Source organism: Chaetodon trifascialis, chromosome 18 (assembly GCF_039877785.1).
Source record: "Chaetodon trifascialis isolate fChaTrf1 chromosome 18, fChaTrf1.hap1, whole genome shotgun sequence".
NCBI classification, from domain to species: domain Eukaryota; kingdom Metazoa; phylum Chordata; class Actinopteri; order Chaetodontiformes; family Chaetodontidae; genus Chaetodon; species Chaetodon trifascialis.
Window position 1 is genome coordinate 15,160,031 of NC_092073.1, and position 16,753 is coordinate 15,176,783.

Here is a 16,753-nt window from a genome sequence, read left to right on the forward strand (position 1 = left end):
TGCTGGCGTGCCTGTGGAGGACTGCGAGGGAGAAGGAGGGAGGAGAGGGCGAGTGAACGGTCACACGCACACAGTGTGTGTCGGGTACGATGTGGCTGTGCTGTTTTTACAGCCACCTCCTCCTCCACTTCCTTCCACTTCGGCCTCCTTTACATTTACATTTTCAGAATGTGAGCAAGTTCTTAGAAAAGTCGTCAAATATGTGGTCTTGAATAGAGTCAAATATACCATTTCGTGTGCTCTGTTCCGAACGTCGTGAAGAAATGTTTCAACGTTTGGGAAATACAGTTGTTTGTTTTTTTGCTGAGAGTTAGACGGTTAGCCTAGCTTAGCATAAAGACTGGAAACAAGGGGAAACAGCTAGCCTACCAGTACCTCTCAAGCTCATGAATTGTTGTGGTTTATCTGGGGGGTTACTGTTTCCTGGCCAGGACCAGTACCTTCCTTAAGCCTCCGCTGCTCATCTGGAAAGACTTTTTTACATTTATTTGTGCAGATTCAACAAATGAGATGCAACATGCTAGTTGGTGATTTTAAAAGTTGCTGGTGGATGGTTTTTATCACCCTTCAGACAGAACTAGGTAAGCTGTTTCCCTCTCTTTTCTATGCCAAGCTAAGCTAAATGACTGCAGCTACATGAGTGGTATCAATCCTCTCATCTAATTCTTGCAAGATAACAGATATGACTTTTTCCCAAAATGTCAAACTATTTCTTTAAAAATGTGTTTGCTCTGTGACCTCCTCTCTGTCCCACAGTGTCTGTTTAGTCTGTATCATGCAGCTTTTATTTGAAGCTGATATAAATATTCAAAACCAAGACTCCATGTTTTTTTGTTCAAACCATCTTTGGCGTGCTTTGTATCATTTTATACACATTTCTCCAAAATTCAGCTTGACATTTGGTGTATTTTGGAAGTTCTGTGGGTCTGAACTGCGTTTGGCAGCGCAGGACAAGTTTCTCATGACTGACCCTTCTGCAGGCCTGCTGATCATCATTATGACTATTTGCAGATAGGTCAGCATCTGCTATCTATTTGTGCTATTTAATTAGGAAATCACTGTAATTTTCCATTCTTATTTGCATTAAAGGGATCTTAAACATACTTTTATTTCACTTGATGAAACTTGCAGGCATCCAGCCCTTTACTTCTCCCTCTCTGTCCTCCCTGTGTCTCCTTTCTTCTTCTTCTCTCCTTCCCCTTTCATCTTACCTCATGCTTTCTTCACAGTACTTCTTCTTCGTCTCCTTTCAAAACTTGAGTTTTTGCTTTATTTGCTTTTGAAATCTACCTTTTTTTTAAGCCACGATCTTGTGTAAATATTTCACAACCCACTGCACTGTTCACCGACCCCCTCTGTTCTCGCCTTCTTCGTCCCCCTCTTCCTCCTCTCCTCTGTCTCTGACTGTGTGGAGAAGGTAAGGTTGAGATGAAACACCACATCAGTCTTTGAACAGAGCCCATAAAAAAGGCGCATATTAACAAGCATGACTAACAAGCTGCAGGACTTACAGAGCTGGATCCCACTGCATCACACACACACACACACACACACACACACACACACACACACACACACACACACACACACACACACACACACACACACACACACACAGATATAGTTTTCTTTCTCTCCCTCATGTTGGTTTTTTGGTCTTTCAGTTGCAGCTTTTCTCCATTTTCCACACACGTTTCATGCATGATATAAAGCAGAGCTGTTTTTAAATCTTTTTTTTCTTCAAAGTGAGCTTCAGCTCCGGTCTTATTTTAGCAGTTTTGGCCACAGTTTCTATCGGCTGTGATAAGATTGCAGGCTACTCAGCAGAGGAATTGCTGAGATCTGGGAACGCTGAATCAACAACAAAGTCTGCAAACAACTTGAGAGGTCAGATGATCAGACAGGTTGTAAATAAAAGTTTGGCTATTATCTAAATCACCGTGAGCTCACCACCAGCGATCATCTTCTTTTAAAAGTCTTCCATATGCATCTGATCATGTGATTGCTCGTTTCTCGCCCCCCTTTTTTTTGGTGATGTTGGCATGTCGTCAGCTAACTTGAGTTTAGTTTCATTATATCCAATAATAATGATGTCCAGACCTGCAACTATGAGGCCCCAAGTTTTAATGAACCAGGCCTAATGACATGTGGGTGTTTCTTTCTTCAGGTCCAAACATTGGACATGTTTGGGTTTTTTTTCCTAAGTCTTAAAGCGAGTTTGTGGAACTAAAGTGTGAGACTTCTTTTAAAAGCAGAAATAAGTCACAGTCTTCCTTTTATTAATGAAAAGTCGTGTTCATGAAGCATTAAACACACTTTCGCTCATCTCTGCTTGTGCCACTGTAACACCACATTTTAGCATTTACTATTTTCCCACTTGTGGCCACAGTGGCTGATGTTCAGCTAAAGTTACATGATCTCACTTTCTGGCCGAGAGTTAGATGAGAAGAACACTCATTTTAGCACTATGAGCATGAAGTTATAGCTAACAGCAGTTAGCTTAGCATAAAGACTGGAAACAGGGACACTGCTATCCTCTGTCCTAACAGCACTTCAGAGGCTCGATGATTAAAATATATCAATTTCACACAAAATCCTAAGTGAGATACTGGTAGGTGGATGTTGTTACCTTTGGAAAGAGCCTGTTATTTCCTGTGCTACATGTTCTTATGCTAGGCTAAGCTAACTGCTACCTGCATTTAGCCTGCATCACATCTAGATCTTTTAATGTCACTTTTCTCTCTTATATAGTGTGTTTTTGTTGTAAATCACTTTAGCACTCACTGCGTTTTGAAGGGTGCTATATAAATCAAGTTAGTTATCATTATTGTTATTTAACCAACGTGCATGAGTGGCGACACGTAGGTCCAAAAAGTATCAAGACATTTATTTCAGTCTGAGTCTGCAGCTCACTACGTGTTTCTTGTTTCTTCTTTTTGCCTTTTGGTCTGTTTCTTTTCTTTCTTTCTCTTGGTCCTTCTCCATTTTCTTCACTCATGAACACAACACACACACACACACACACACACACACACACACACACACACACACACACACACACACACACACACACACACACACACACACTATGACACTCACTAATATCCCCCAGTCACCATTTCACAGTTCCAGACTCTCCGCTCGACACACCTGAGCCAATAAAGTGGAACATTTTTGCCAGGAAAAGCTTTTTCATTCTGCCTCTGCCCTCCCGCTCTCTCCTCCCCCCTAAACTCCCCCATTTCAGTCCCTGAGGCCTTAAAAACTGCCCCGTACTTAACTTCTCCCAAAGCCATGAACACCATCACCCCCCCATCCCTTCTCCTATTCCCCAACTCCTCTCCGGCTTCATCCCTGAGGGCCTTAAGCCGACTCCTCCCTCCTCCCCCTTTTCTCTCTCTCTCCCCCTCCAGGCTACTCCAGAGAGGTTCTTTACAGCCCTGTCATCCCTGCCAGAGCAGTAAAAAACACATCTGGAATCACACTCTACGTTCTACGCTCTCACCCCGTGTTTAAGAAGCCCACCCTCTCCTACCTCCCCCTTCCCTTTCCCTCTTTCCTCACACACACACTCACTGCGAAGGGCCACGCCGCAGGAAAAACACTCCCATAACGAGCTACAAACACTGAAATAACACAGTTACCCTAAGTGAGATGTTTCTAATGAGGGCTGGAGAGGAGCGTGACAGAGAGGCACACATTTTGGAGGAGGAGGTGGGGGAGGAGGGACACCGTGAAACAAGACGCAGGCATGTTGGATTTGACTGTATTCATCCACCCACACAGGCTGAGGCCATGTTGGATCTTGGTCAAGCTTCAGCTTTCCTCCCTGCGCCTGTATTCTTTCTTAAGAGCAGCCTGTTGTACGACCCCGTGTTCGCTCTTTCAGCTTTTGTGTGAGAAAGTGTCTCCTGGTCTGAAGCGTGACTATATATACATTTAATAAGGGCCTGTGTGGTGTAGTAATGGGCGGTTGGGCTCGGCTATGGTACAGGGAGGAAATGTCAGCAACAGATAGAGAGCTAAGAGAGCGGAGAGAAAACAAATTGATTCCCTGAAATTACCACCTCATCTGCTCTGATTGAGACCTGTGTGAAGACGCTTTGCTGCAGCGTTTTCATGTGCAGTTTGTGTGTGCGTTTCCAATCTTTTGAACCACGTTACTGCAGCGTGTGTGTGAGAAAGTCTGAGTTATTGTTCCTCTCCCTCTGTCTCAGTTTTCCTGAGCTGGCTCCAGTGATGGATAATAAAGGCTCAAGAACTCAGGACTGCTTTACTCTCTCCCCCTTTTTTTTTTTAACTGTGCAACTCAATCAGGATGAGAGAAAGAGGACGAAAAGAGGGGAACGATCGAGAGGGAGAAATATAACTCCTCCTCTTTCGCATTTTCTCTGATGGAGTTTTAGAAATGAGAGGAATAACTGCACGAGAGATTGGATTTCATTTGGAGCCAAAAACCTTTTAACCAAGACCATGTGCCACTTCTTGGTTGGTTTGTGTGGATGTATGTCTGTGCATGTGTGTGTGTGTGTTTGGGAGAGGGAGACGGAGGGTCAGGTTTCGGCGCTGAGGGGAGGTGCTCGGTGCTGTGAGCGAGGGAGAGAGCAGTGCTGCGGTAGGTAAATAGGGCCCTGACCCAGGCCTGCCAGTGGAACGCTCTCTTCTCCCTCTGCCAGAATCTTTTTTGTTTTGTTTTTGTGTTTTTTCTTCTTCTTCTTCTGTAAGACTTGGGGGTGGGGGGGTGGAGTTTAGGTGGAGGGAAAATGTGTGTGTGTGTGTGTGTGTGTGTGTGTGTGTGTGTGTGTGTGTGTTGGGGGGGCAGCTATTAACGAGCACCATCGTTTTTCTAATTAGTGCTTTAGGGAATATTTTCTTAAGGACTGTCGACCCTCCCTGCAGAGCTTTTTGGGGGAGAGGTGTGCGTGAGCATGTGCGCGCGTGTGTGTGCTTCTGCCTGTGCATGTGCGTACAGTATGTGTGTGTGTGTTGTGTGTATTTGAGTGTGTTTTTACTCTGCGGTTTTCGCTTTTTGTGCAGGATCTTTGCAGAAACTGACTTTATGTTCTCTACTCTCAAGCAGTCGTGACTTTTATTCACTCACACACACTCTCGCCGCATCCTGAAGGTATGGATGGACACATACACACCGTCACACACACGCTACGCTTCCAGTTAATTAAATCGAGGGGTTTCAGATCCCCTCTCCTTCCTGTGTTCTCAGAGCTCGAGAGCAAAGGAAATTTTCCTTTCTCTTTTCTTCCCTCTCAAAACTTTCTTTTCTCTTTTCTTCCCTCTTCTGCTGTTTCTTTTCAGCGAGTCTGCTGCTCTCGTCCTCGCTTTGATCCCCCTCTCATCCCCCCTCCACCCCTCCACCCCTCCCAGGGCCTCTAGCCAGCTCACTGGAGCGGTTTCCTGAGTCTGCCCAGATTAATGAGTGTAAGTTAGTGTGTATGTATGTGTGTGAGAGAGAAGGAGGGAGAAAGAATGCCTCAGTGTACCACAAATTGTGAGTGTGTGAGTTTGCATACTGTACAAGCCCTAATGTGTGTGTGTGTTTGTGTGTGTGTGTGTGTGTGTTTGATCTGTGGTTTCCAAACCAAACTTTATTTTGTGGATTTTTTTTTTCTTCTTCAGAGATCATCAAAGTAAGTGATTCCACAGACGGCTCGCTTTCGCATTGCATCTGGGCCATTTTAGAAGAATTCCCCAATCACGAGGCTGCCGGGATACGATTGCAATCAAGCGGCAGGCGTCTGCAAAAGAAGCCAAACTGACCCAAATGCTCCCAAACTCGCCTCTGTGACACTGCGAGGGGGTCAGTTTGTGGAGCTGGGACTGAAACCTTCATTCACACACTCAGGCTGAGAGTGCGCAAACTGAAAACAATCACAATACAACTGATTAGAATTCCTCCATGAAAACACAAAGTGCTAAAAATAATCCTCTGATTGGAGCCATGTGTTGAATTTGGGGCAGTGGGGGTAAGGTGGTGTGTGTGTGTGTGTGTGTGTGTGTGTGTGTGTGTGTGTGTGTGTGTGTGTGTGTGTGTGTGTGTGTGTGTGTGTACTGCGGTGGGTCGTACAGAAAGGCAGGCGGCAGCAGAGGGTGGGATGAATCAAACCGGAGTAAAAAAACAGTTTTTCTTTTCTCTGAGCTCTGATAATAACGCCACGTGAGTCCCCGCTGCACAGCGTTTATTTACTCTCACAACTCACAGTGTACACACTTTCGCTCTCTCTCTCTCTCTCTCTCTCTCTCTCTCTCTCTCACACACACACACGTAGACACACTCTGTCGTCAGCACTGCAGACAAACACACATACACACACAGACGCCTTCCAGCAGACTGACAAATATGGACATAAACATGTAATCACAACCATGCATGGTCCAGTTTCTCACTCCTCTCTGACACACACACACACACAGATGGGAGGAGGAGTGCTGGAGACTAGGGGGCTCATAATGGCCAGGTGGTTTCAGTTAGGATGTATTTTACCTGAGAGCAATGAAAGAAAAAAAAATACAGAATGAGTTAGTTTTCTTGGCCAGGTAAGTTTCCAAGAAATTCAACTTGGGTGGTTCTCGTAAGTTACAGTAAAGTGACATGAAACTGAAAAATGCAGCAGCGTTTGGAGTAGAAATTAAGCAAAAGGTCCTTTTTTGTGATACAGAAGGGCTTTTTAGAGCCTTTAAAGTGCAACTCCACAATTTAGCAAGAGAGAAATGTAAAGAAAGCCTAAAACAGAAGCAGCAGAGGCCAAAATATCTTAACTTTCAGTCTCTAGTGTGGGACAAGCTCCTAAATACTGGATCCTTCCCGTAATGCAATCTTTTATTAGATCCTCCATGTCTGGTAGACGCCTGTGTAATGCAGCCACAACAATGTGTGGTGAGATTACACTGATGACATCACTGTGACATCACCAGGGCGATTTATTTCAGACTTTAAAGATCTCCCTCCAGAGCCAGTGTGATGAAATAGTATTTGTCTGATAGTAGAAAGTTGCGCTTTTCAAGTAGTAAATCCAAAAAAATATCCGTTTAAAATCTGTGTCAAGATCCCAAAATGTGGTATTTAAAGAAATTTACAGAGAAATGTATAGAAAGTTATGCAGAAATCATTTACAGCTGCATGATCAGATGGAGTTTAACCGCTTGTGATGGAACTGAAAATCCTCAAATTCCCATTTTTCCTGAGCGCTTGAAGGACTCATGGTTCATGTTGGCCAAAAAGCTGAAGATCCTCATTTCTTTGAAAGCTGGGCAAACTCCATCTGCTGATGAAGATCATGTGATGGACCAAAAGCTCTGGAACAGCAACATATTTGCATGTCGCATGTCACACAACTGGAAATGTTACGAAGTGAGAGGCTGTTTCCAAGGTTGACAATGAACTTTTAACCTCAATATAAAAACTGTATCCTGGGGTTGGATAATTCCCTTATTTACAGTCTTACTATGATTTACTCATTTTACAGCTGCTTGACAAGAGATGTATTGTGAATACTGAGAAAGAGGTTTGAGAATACACCGAAGAGGAAATGAAACGACAAGAGATGCACTCATAGACTGAATGGATGGCTCAGTGTGTGTAACACTGAAGTATCAAATTCATGAATTCAGTCACTTTGGAAAGTGACTGCAGTGACTCTCCAGATCCTTACTGACTCATAAAGGCCTCCATTGTGGGAGCCACCATTGGCCCTTATCTCTCTGTCATAACTGAGGGGGCTGCCATGGCGACAGGGACAACAGCGTGTCATCTGTCACATCTGCTCTGTATCTGAATGCCCGAGCATCTCTGAAGGCTGTAAATCAGACACATTAAAGGAGAGCACGGCAGTCATTGCCACTGCCGTTAATGACACTGTCAGCGCTGTGAGTGGCTCATTTAGCTGTCAGTCATCAAGCAGAGGCTCCACTGTACGACAGCCCGGAGGAGAATGGGCGGGATATCCTCTGGGAGCGCATGGTTGGACAGCGGGCTAGGAGGCAGTGTCTGCTTATTTGATAAGAAGTCGTCCGTCAGGAAGGAAAATAAACAGGCGAGCGTGCTGCTACTGCAGAGCCAGAGGAAGAGCTGTTACTAGAGCACAACACAATATTTACACTGCTGGACCGACACACATCCACATGGACACGCTCGCACTCGCCAGCACATATACCTGCACACATTTAGGGGCGAACAAACACTGAGACATGTGTACATATACATAGAGTGAAAGCAGGTGCTCGGATGAAAACACTATTTGAGAAACATTTTAGTTGTACAAACAACTGAGATTGTAGTTTTTTGTGTGTACATATATGCAGTAGAGTGTATGTGTAGGCCTACATACATTTAGTGAAGGAAGGAGTACTAAAATCTCCTATTGAAGCTGAATTACTTTTACTTTATTGATGTTTCGGTATAGTTTAAGGAAAAGTGTGAATTTAAGGAAATGTAGTTTAATTTCTATGTGCTTAGAGTGAAGATTACTGAGTTACTTCTTAAAGAGACAGTTCAGGCAAAGGTTCCCAAACTGGCCACTTTAAGATAATTAATGCTTCCCAAATTTTGATCCCTTTCTCTGAAATTCCTCTCAAAAAATATTTGTGGGACAAAATCATCTTTTGGTTTAACTACTGAAAACTCACAACCGCATTCAGCCAATGACACGAGATTCATTTTAAGGGCCCCCCAGCCAGTTTGGAACCGCTGGTTTAGATTATTTAGACTGAGAAAACTGTAACGTACGAAAAGAGAATGGAAGTTTACACAAAATCCAAACTCATCTGTGCTGACTATTTGCTGCAAATGACTTGGCTTGTTTTCCAGTTTTCCTGGGGGACAGCTGTCAAACATTATTTTCCACAACAGAAATTGAAATGTACGTGACGAAGGATAAAAATCACCATTAAAAAGCTAAAAATCTCTGTTTTGCTGACTTTCAGTGGTTTGACTTCTCACCTTGCTGCAGTGACGTGGACCTCAGGGTGTCAGCACACTGTGACATCACTGTTGGGTGTGGTACATGTGCAACAAAAGAAAAACTTTTGTTTTAGAGCTGTCAGGTGAACAATTATGTTTTATAGCATAGCTAAATAATAGTGAAATAACAATATATATAAAAAAAACTGAACTTCAAAAACTTACATTTGAACTAGTTCACCTTCAGCTCATCTGAGAAAACATGCTTTTTCAAGAACTCAACTTCTGTGCAGCTCTATTTTCTCACGTTATAGACTAAACTATTGGCCAAGTGACTGAAAAACACAGGTGATCAACGAGTATCAAAGGTGTAGATTCATTTCAAGTGGACTTTCGACGGCCATAATTGGAGTTATTGCTGTACACTCTGAAAGGTGTTCATGTTATTGTGTCCACCCCGCTGTGCTCATATTCGGGCTGCATGTGAGAGCATCTCGAGGAGTGCCACTTGTTTGTTTAGATAAGGAAGGAGGGGAGAGCCGAGGGACCGTGAGAGTCCTGACCTCCTGGCTCTGAGACCCCGCCCTCTGGCTGTGACTGACAGATAGCATCAGTTCAGCTCCTTATCAGCTCCCAGCTCCCTGCCCTCTGATCTGGGATCTGCCTCCCAGCACTGCAGCGAGGAGGAGGAGGAGGTGGAGGAAGGGTGGGAGGAGGGGGGTGACGAGGGGGGCAAGCATGGGAAGAGGGCACAGAAACACACAGTTATGCACATATATGGACAGGTAGAATTACATTAAGGAGATCCTGTTCTGTTTTGGCATATTGTTCAGTTTTTTTGTGATTTGTAAAGTTATTTTTGTGCCACGTGTGAGTCAGACAAGAAATTAATAAACAGAAAAAAAAAAAAGGAGAAACAACACAGTCTGGTTTCTGTTCAACCAAAGAACCAGGCGGAGTTATTACATGGATTCCTTCTCCCTCACTTTCTCTTAGGCTCTCGTCAGAATCAGTCATAATGAGTGTTACCGCCAGTGGACGCCTTGAATTTTGTGTGTGTGTGCGGGTGTGTGTGAGCTATTGCTCTTGGATAGCAGGCTGTGCTGTGTTTGCGGCCTGTGTTTGGGAGTCTCTGTAAGTCATTTGGTGTGTTTTTTGGAGGGGGTGAGATCATGCTTCGACGCTGACACCGAACATAAAGACGCATTGAGTGGAGTGTGGACCATAGGCCAAGTCTGGAGGTACGGGGGAAACAGGGATCTGTGTATGCACACACACTCTCTCTCTCTCCCTCTCTCAGGGCAGTGAGTGTAGAGGGCTCCCGAGGGCCAGGGGGACTATCGTTTTCCCCGTTAATTATGACCGTCTGGCAGGCTGGAAAGCAGGAAGTCAGAGAGGGAGAGATGGAAAGAGGGAGGGATGGTAGATAGATGATAGGAGGGAGAGGGTGGGGTGGTGGTGGTGGTGGTGGGGGGGGGGGCTGAGTAAGCGAGTCAAAATAAGGGAGAAGTGAAAGCCAAGATGGATGATGGGAGGAAAGAGGGAAAACTATGAGAAGGGAGGCCAAGAAAGGATAGGGGAGTGATAGAGAGACAGATCCAAATAAAACCATCTGCAGGGAGGGTTTGGATGATAAAACCAGGTGCTTGATAAAAGGTGGAATGTCAAATTTCTTTCTTTTTTTCTTTTTTACTGTCAGGCTTTTGGCTGTTTCCCCCTCCCACCACCACTCTGTCTTCTGGCATTCACTCCCTGACTTCTGATAGACAGCTTACACTCCCTGACCTCAGCTTTTGTTCAGCCTTTTGACCCTTTCAGCAACGCCGGCATGAGCCTGTAAGTTAACTTTACTGTCCAACCTTTGGTACCATCCAGCTCCTCCGATGGGCCATTCGTCATCTGACTCCCACGAGAGCAAAGACAAGAGGAGGCAGATGTAGCAACACAGCAGACTGTACGCTCAGACATTAAAGTGCTGTAAGGACAGTTCAGGCCAACCCCGGGCCGAGCAGCTACATGAGCCGAGCTGAGCAGAGCGGGTCTGGGATTTAACTGGCTCCAGGTCCAATTAGGTCTGTCTGCCGCATCTGGACACAGTTAGAGTCAAAACTCACACTTCAGTCCAATAGGGATATAAAGTCACAACTTTTAAACTCAGGCTTTATACCACAAAGAGCAGAATATTTAGTGCTCTGCACCAGTCATAACACGACTACGCTGATAAAACCTGAAAGAGGAGAAGATGGAGTGAGGCTGGCGTGCTGCTGTCAGAGTGTGTCAATAAGAGGAGTTTTTCCATGTTGCAACACACCAGTTATGTTTGAGGGTTTTGCTGAGGGCAAACAAATACTGGAAAAATTGCAAGATCAAGATCTCCACGCTGACAATTCTCTGAGTTTTGCCTTGAAGTGTCTATTAAGTGTGCAGACTCGGCAAACACAGATACGGTCTGTACGAACACATGGAACAAACACATCGATCAGGTAAAGGTTTAATTCAAACAAGAATAACTGTTTTCCTTTGCGGTTTATTTTTTTGTGTGCAAGCAAAAAAGTGTAATTCCACAGTCCAGAGTAAAAAAAAATACTCTGGTAACACTTAATATTAAGGTGCATATATTCACCATTAACTAGCTGCTTGTTAGCAAGCATATTTGTAACATATTGGCTCATTATTAGCCACTACAAAGCACTTATTAACGCCTTATTCTGGGGATTAGGGTTAGCTTATTAAGATCATAATTCATGTCCTTCCTTACGATCAGTAAGCATTAAACTGTTAGTGAATGCTTATTGATGCTTCTACAACTAGTAGTTGTAGAATATGATCATACAGAATAAGCCATTAATAAGTGCTTATAATGATTAATAAAGAGCAAATAAGCTACTAATTCATGTGCTAATAAACAGCCACTTAATGGTGAGTATGCGTACCTTAATGTAAAGAGTTACCAAAACAGTTTTAATGGAGGGAATCAATGTTCTTAAATGGATTGTTTGACATTTCGTGAAATATGCTTATTTTCTTTCTTGCTAAGTGAGAGGACTGATGAATGTATGACTGACTGGAAACAGGGGGAGCAGCTGGCCTGACTCAGTCCAAAGGAAATAAAATCTGCTTTCCAGCACCTCTAAAGCTCACCTATTAGTGCATGATATTCTAAGCATAAAAGTAAAAAAAACTTCAATTCACCGTTTTATGTGCTATCTGCTTTATAATGATCATTTTTTAAATTACTTTTGGACAGAAAGAGGCGAGTCCTTTCACCATTTCCACATCATCAAGTTAAGCTAACTTGCTAGTGGCGACGGTAGGTAACTTTTGTTAGCAGTGATCATGATGATTTTATTGTCTTAGAGTTCAGCTCACTGTCAAAACTTTGCACGTTTGCAGTACCTGAGCTTGATTGACTCATAGCCTTTGAAGAAAATGCTTATAAAGTTTGTTGTTATGAAACTATAACAATATTTGTTTAGTTTCATGCATTCATTTATCTGCATTATATGAGCAGAGGATGCTACTTCTGTGGCTGGTCAACACTTCAACTTCTGCAGCAGCTGCTCTAAAACATGATGTTGTTGATCATTAATATTGATGCATAAGTGTGTGTGCATATATAGCATTCATTCAGATAGCCTTATGTTGACACTGAAAACATCTCATTGTCTAATATTTGCATATTGTGCTAACAATGGCGCCATGACCTTTGTTTGTCACACTTTTTTACTTTTTGTGTGTGTGAAGAAATTTGAGGAGCCTCTTCCAGGTTTCGTTAGAGATAAATGTCAGGCTTCATCACAGATTTCTGCAGCAGGCTTAAGAAAAAGAAGCTTCTCAGCGAGGCCAAATGGAAGTCGCTCAAAGACGAAAATGAATATTGGATCAGAAGCCACTGCTCTGTGGAAACAACTAATGGGTGAAAGATTCAAACAGAAATGGAAAGTTACAGATTTCAGCTTTGAGCAGTGACGACGACCCGTGTTGACGTACGGAAAGACATCAATTGCAAAGTCTTTGGAACGATCGAGTAAACACAGTAAATAAAATAAACCGAATGGATCTCAACAAACAGATGCCCTCGCTGCTGCCTCGGCACCAGAACTCCCGTGCAATAAAAAACAGTTGCAGGAGTCTCGGTGGAGATATGAGGCACTGCTCTGCAGAAAAACAACATCTAATCAGAGCAGTCGCACAGCACATTCCACATCATGACACACACAGTAACTCAGCCTGGGGTCTGACCCCACCTGAGCCTGGATCTCTGTCTCAACAGCACAATCACACTGGAATGAGAACCAATAACAGGCTATTAGCTTCCACATCCCCCCAGCACACACACACACACACACACACACACACACACACACACACACACACACACACACACACACACACAGAGTAAGCTTTACATCAGTAAGAATGAAAAAGAACAATAAAATCTCCGGATATGAAAAGCTCCCGAGGCAGCGATGCACGATTAAAGTACAAGATGCTCCTTCTTTGGACTGCATGTGTGCGTGCATGTGTGCATATGTGTGTGTGCACGTTCAGAGAAGACATCTGAAAGAAAAAGCTGCCGTAAATCTCTTCTCCCTGAGTTGTACTGAGAATTTTGATTGTGTGTCTGGATGCGAGGCCCAAGGCACCGTGCAGCATAAAACAAGCTAAGAAGCAGGAATGCATGTGTATCCCAGTAGTGCGCACGTACTTTATTATAAGCATTTTGAAACTTTATTGTACTTCATTACATTTACCTGATGCCAGTACCAACAAGTATACTTTGCACAATCATGATTTATGCAAAGCAGACAAAAAGCTCATAAAATGTGATGCGTAATTAGAGGTTTTACTACGTTTTTGAGAGCCCTGCTGTCTCTGGTTTGTTATTAAGGAGCTAATTGTACATTTCCAGTAAAAGCTCAGTACCTACTTGTTAGTTCTGTTGGATTTTACTTAGGAGGGCACAAAAAGGGTAAGAATGATGGGTACTCATCATTAAGTAATAAAGGATTACTTGATACCTCCACAGTATGATTTTGAGGATAAATCATGTTTTAAATAATAAGTATTTGATGAATAATTACTAGTTCTGTACCACATTACAGAGTTATGAACACTGTGGTCAGTATGTCAAGTCACAAATATTTAGAAACTAATAGTGACATAATAATGGATCAATACACTGTAGTGTCTCCAAGATGAGTGCTTCTCATCTAACGTTTGGCAAGACAGCGACTAAAAGTATTTCCCAAAATATCAAACTATTCCTCTGAGGGTTGAGGAAATTCTACTGCTTCTTACGCACTGTCACATATCCTGGTTACATCCTGCACCGTCCACAGACTTTACTAAGGGCAGACATCACAACAGAAAATAGATCCCAGTTGAAGAAAGCTCAGTATCTTTGGTTAAATCAAAAGGCGGCTCAAGATCCTCGACGCTTGCGATGATCTGGGACCTGTTTTTCTTCAAAAATACAGTGAATTCCATCTGAAAAGTGGTGAGAGTCAGAGAAGTCGTGCACTCTGGAGTGCAGGACTGGTGTTGCTCTTCCTCAAGTGCAGGATTTGTGTACTTTCTCCTCCATGAAGCTGCAGATCAGAGGTCGTAAAACACCATCATTCAGTTATCTATGAAGACATTTTCCCATGAGCTCCTTCTGTGAGCTTTTTTTAATTCGGAGCACAGGAAAGAGAGACGAAGAAGACGAAGCTGTGGGGGAAAACAGATGACTCCGGCCCCTGCTTTGAATCTCTCATCGGACAGCTCTGACATGTGTTCTGCAGTTTTTCAGCTCGCTTGGGTTTATTTTTAGGTGTGCACGCTAAGAAAAGCAGAACTCCTGCCACTGTACTGTTGATTCTACCTCCCATCATGCTTCATTTAATCCCTTATACAGATACTGTAATGGTGTAAGGTGTCATGAATGGGAAGGCCTTATAGGATGACACTGGGCTGGTATAGGAACACCTGTTGTTTGAAAGTCTGGGTTATTGTAATGCTCTGAACCATGACTGAGGGTGTTTATGCAGCGACCAGCAGCACATTGCTCCTGTCAGTGCAGATGAACCCTGAAACTCCCACAGAGCTTCAGGCTGTTGTCGTTTTCACAAAGAAAACTCACTTTAAAGAACAGATTTAGATTTTTTTTAGGTTTATCTTGATACATTACTTACATGGTCTTCTTAGGGTCTCTATGCACTGTGACATAGCAGCCCCCTCCATGTTTCTATCACACTGTGTGAGATGGGTTTCATAAAATCTGTGAGGAAAGAGAACGCACTGAAGGCTGAAGGCCTGGTGGATTGTAGCGCTGTGATGCAAAAATGTGCAAGTAGAGACACGTCATCGACCCGCATCACCCATCTGCTCCACTGTCACGTCCTGCAACGTAGAAAACGATAAACAAGCTTCAGCCATAGTCATCAGAGAGCTCTTATAATAGTACTGGCACTGTTATGTCTCTGCCCTACTCTGATTGGTCGTTGTGTGGTTGTAGCAGCAGCATATAACATGCATTTGGTCTATTAAAGGGGCCAATCAGGTGCTTCTCTGATGCTTTGGGGGGCTGCGTCTGTCAATTTCTTTAACCAGCGTTCACCAGTCGCGTGCACATCATGCAGCAATTAGCCGCCTATGCAGAGATGAAAAAAAGAAAAAATTATTATGGCAACGATTGGACAATGGGTGGGTTAACAGCATCCATCCAATTGATGGATGCTGTTCACATTGCAAAGTAAACTACCACAAATGAGCAAAAGCATGCGTTTGATTGGCCAATGCAGAGCCTGCTGGATGATGCTGAATTGCATTGTGGCAAGCTGAACCAGTTTCCGCCTCTTCTCCTCTGCATCAGCACTGTGCTAAAGCGGCGGACTCATTGAAGTGAATGAGGTGGCTGGGCTTTTACACTAAGGTCGCACCAGGAAGGGATCACACACCACACGGCCAGTATGGAGAGCAGGAACGACCACAGCGATCAATTACAGGCCTCTCCATACTGATCAGTAATTAAACAGCAAAAAAGCGGAAGAGCCAGAGAGAAAGTACAAGATTCTGTCCTACTTTTATGAATGTGAGAGCGAACGTGTCCTGATTTAGCACTCCCATGCACCACAAAGCACAAGTGTGTGTGTGTGTGTGTGTGTGTGTGTGTGTGTGTGTGTGAGACTCAATCTGGTTTTGTCACGCTGAGGAAGTGACACAGCTGCTAAGGTCAGCAGGCTACAGAGAGGGAAGGAGAGAGCGGGTCGTTGTCATGGCGCCCAGCTAAACAATGGAGTGAGGAGGTCGCAGAGGAGACGGCATCGCACGGCTGAGACTCTCGACGAAAGAAATCACCTCATACGCTGCACACACCCACACACACACACACACACACACACACACACACACACTCAGTGATGAACAATACACCCTTCAATAGTGACACACTGGACAAACTCACACCTGACAGGCGACACCCAAAACTCACCCGCCGCTCTCACTCCGTCTAACTCAGAGTCTTTGTTGGTAAAACGCACAAATCACACGGCTCCAGCGCACCCCCGTCTCTCCTTCTCACTCTCCATTACTTTCATAACAACATTTATAATCATCTACATGACAATCTGTGTGAGGCTCTATAGTGAGGCTCGAGGGTGACAGGGGTTAGCGCTGAAGGGAAGCGGTGCATGCTGGGATTGCGGCCTGCTGAGAGAGTGGCATTCTGGGAGGCGGTGTCCCGCGGGCAGGGCCTCTGGGGGATGCAGTATGGTTAATAGGCCTTTCATGGCCGGCCCACAAAGCCTTTTGTCCCCGGCTAATTCATCCAGGCCTGCATGGAGAGATGAGGAGGGG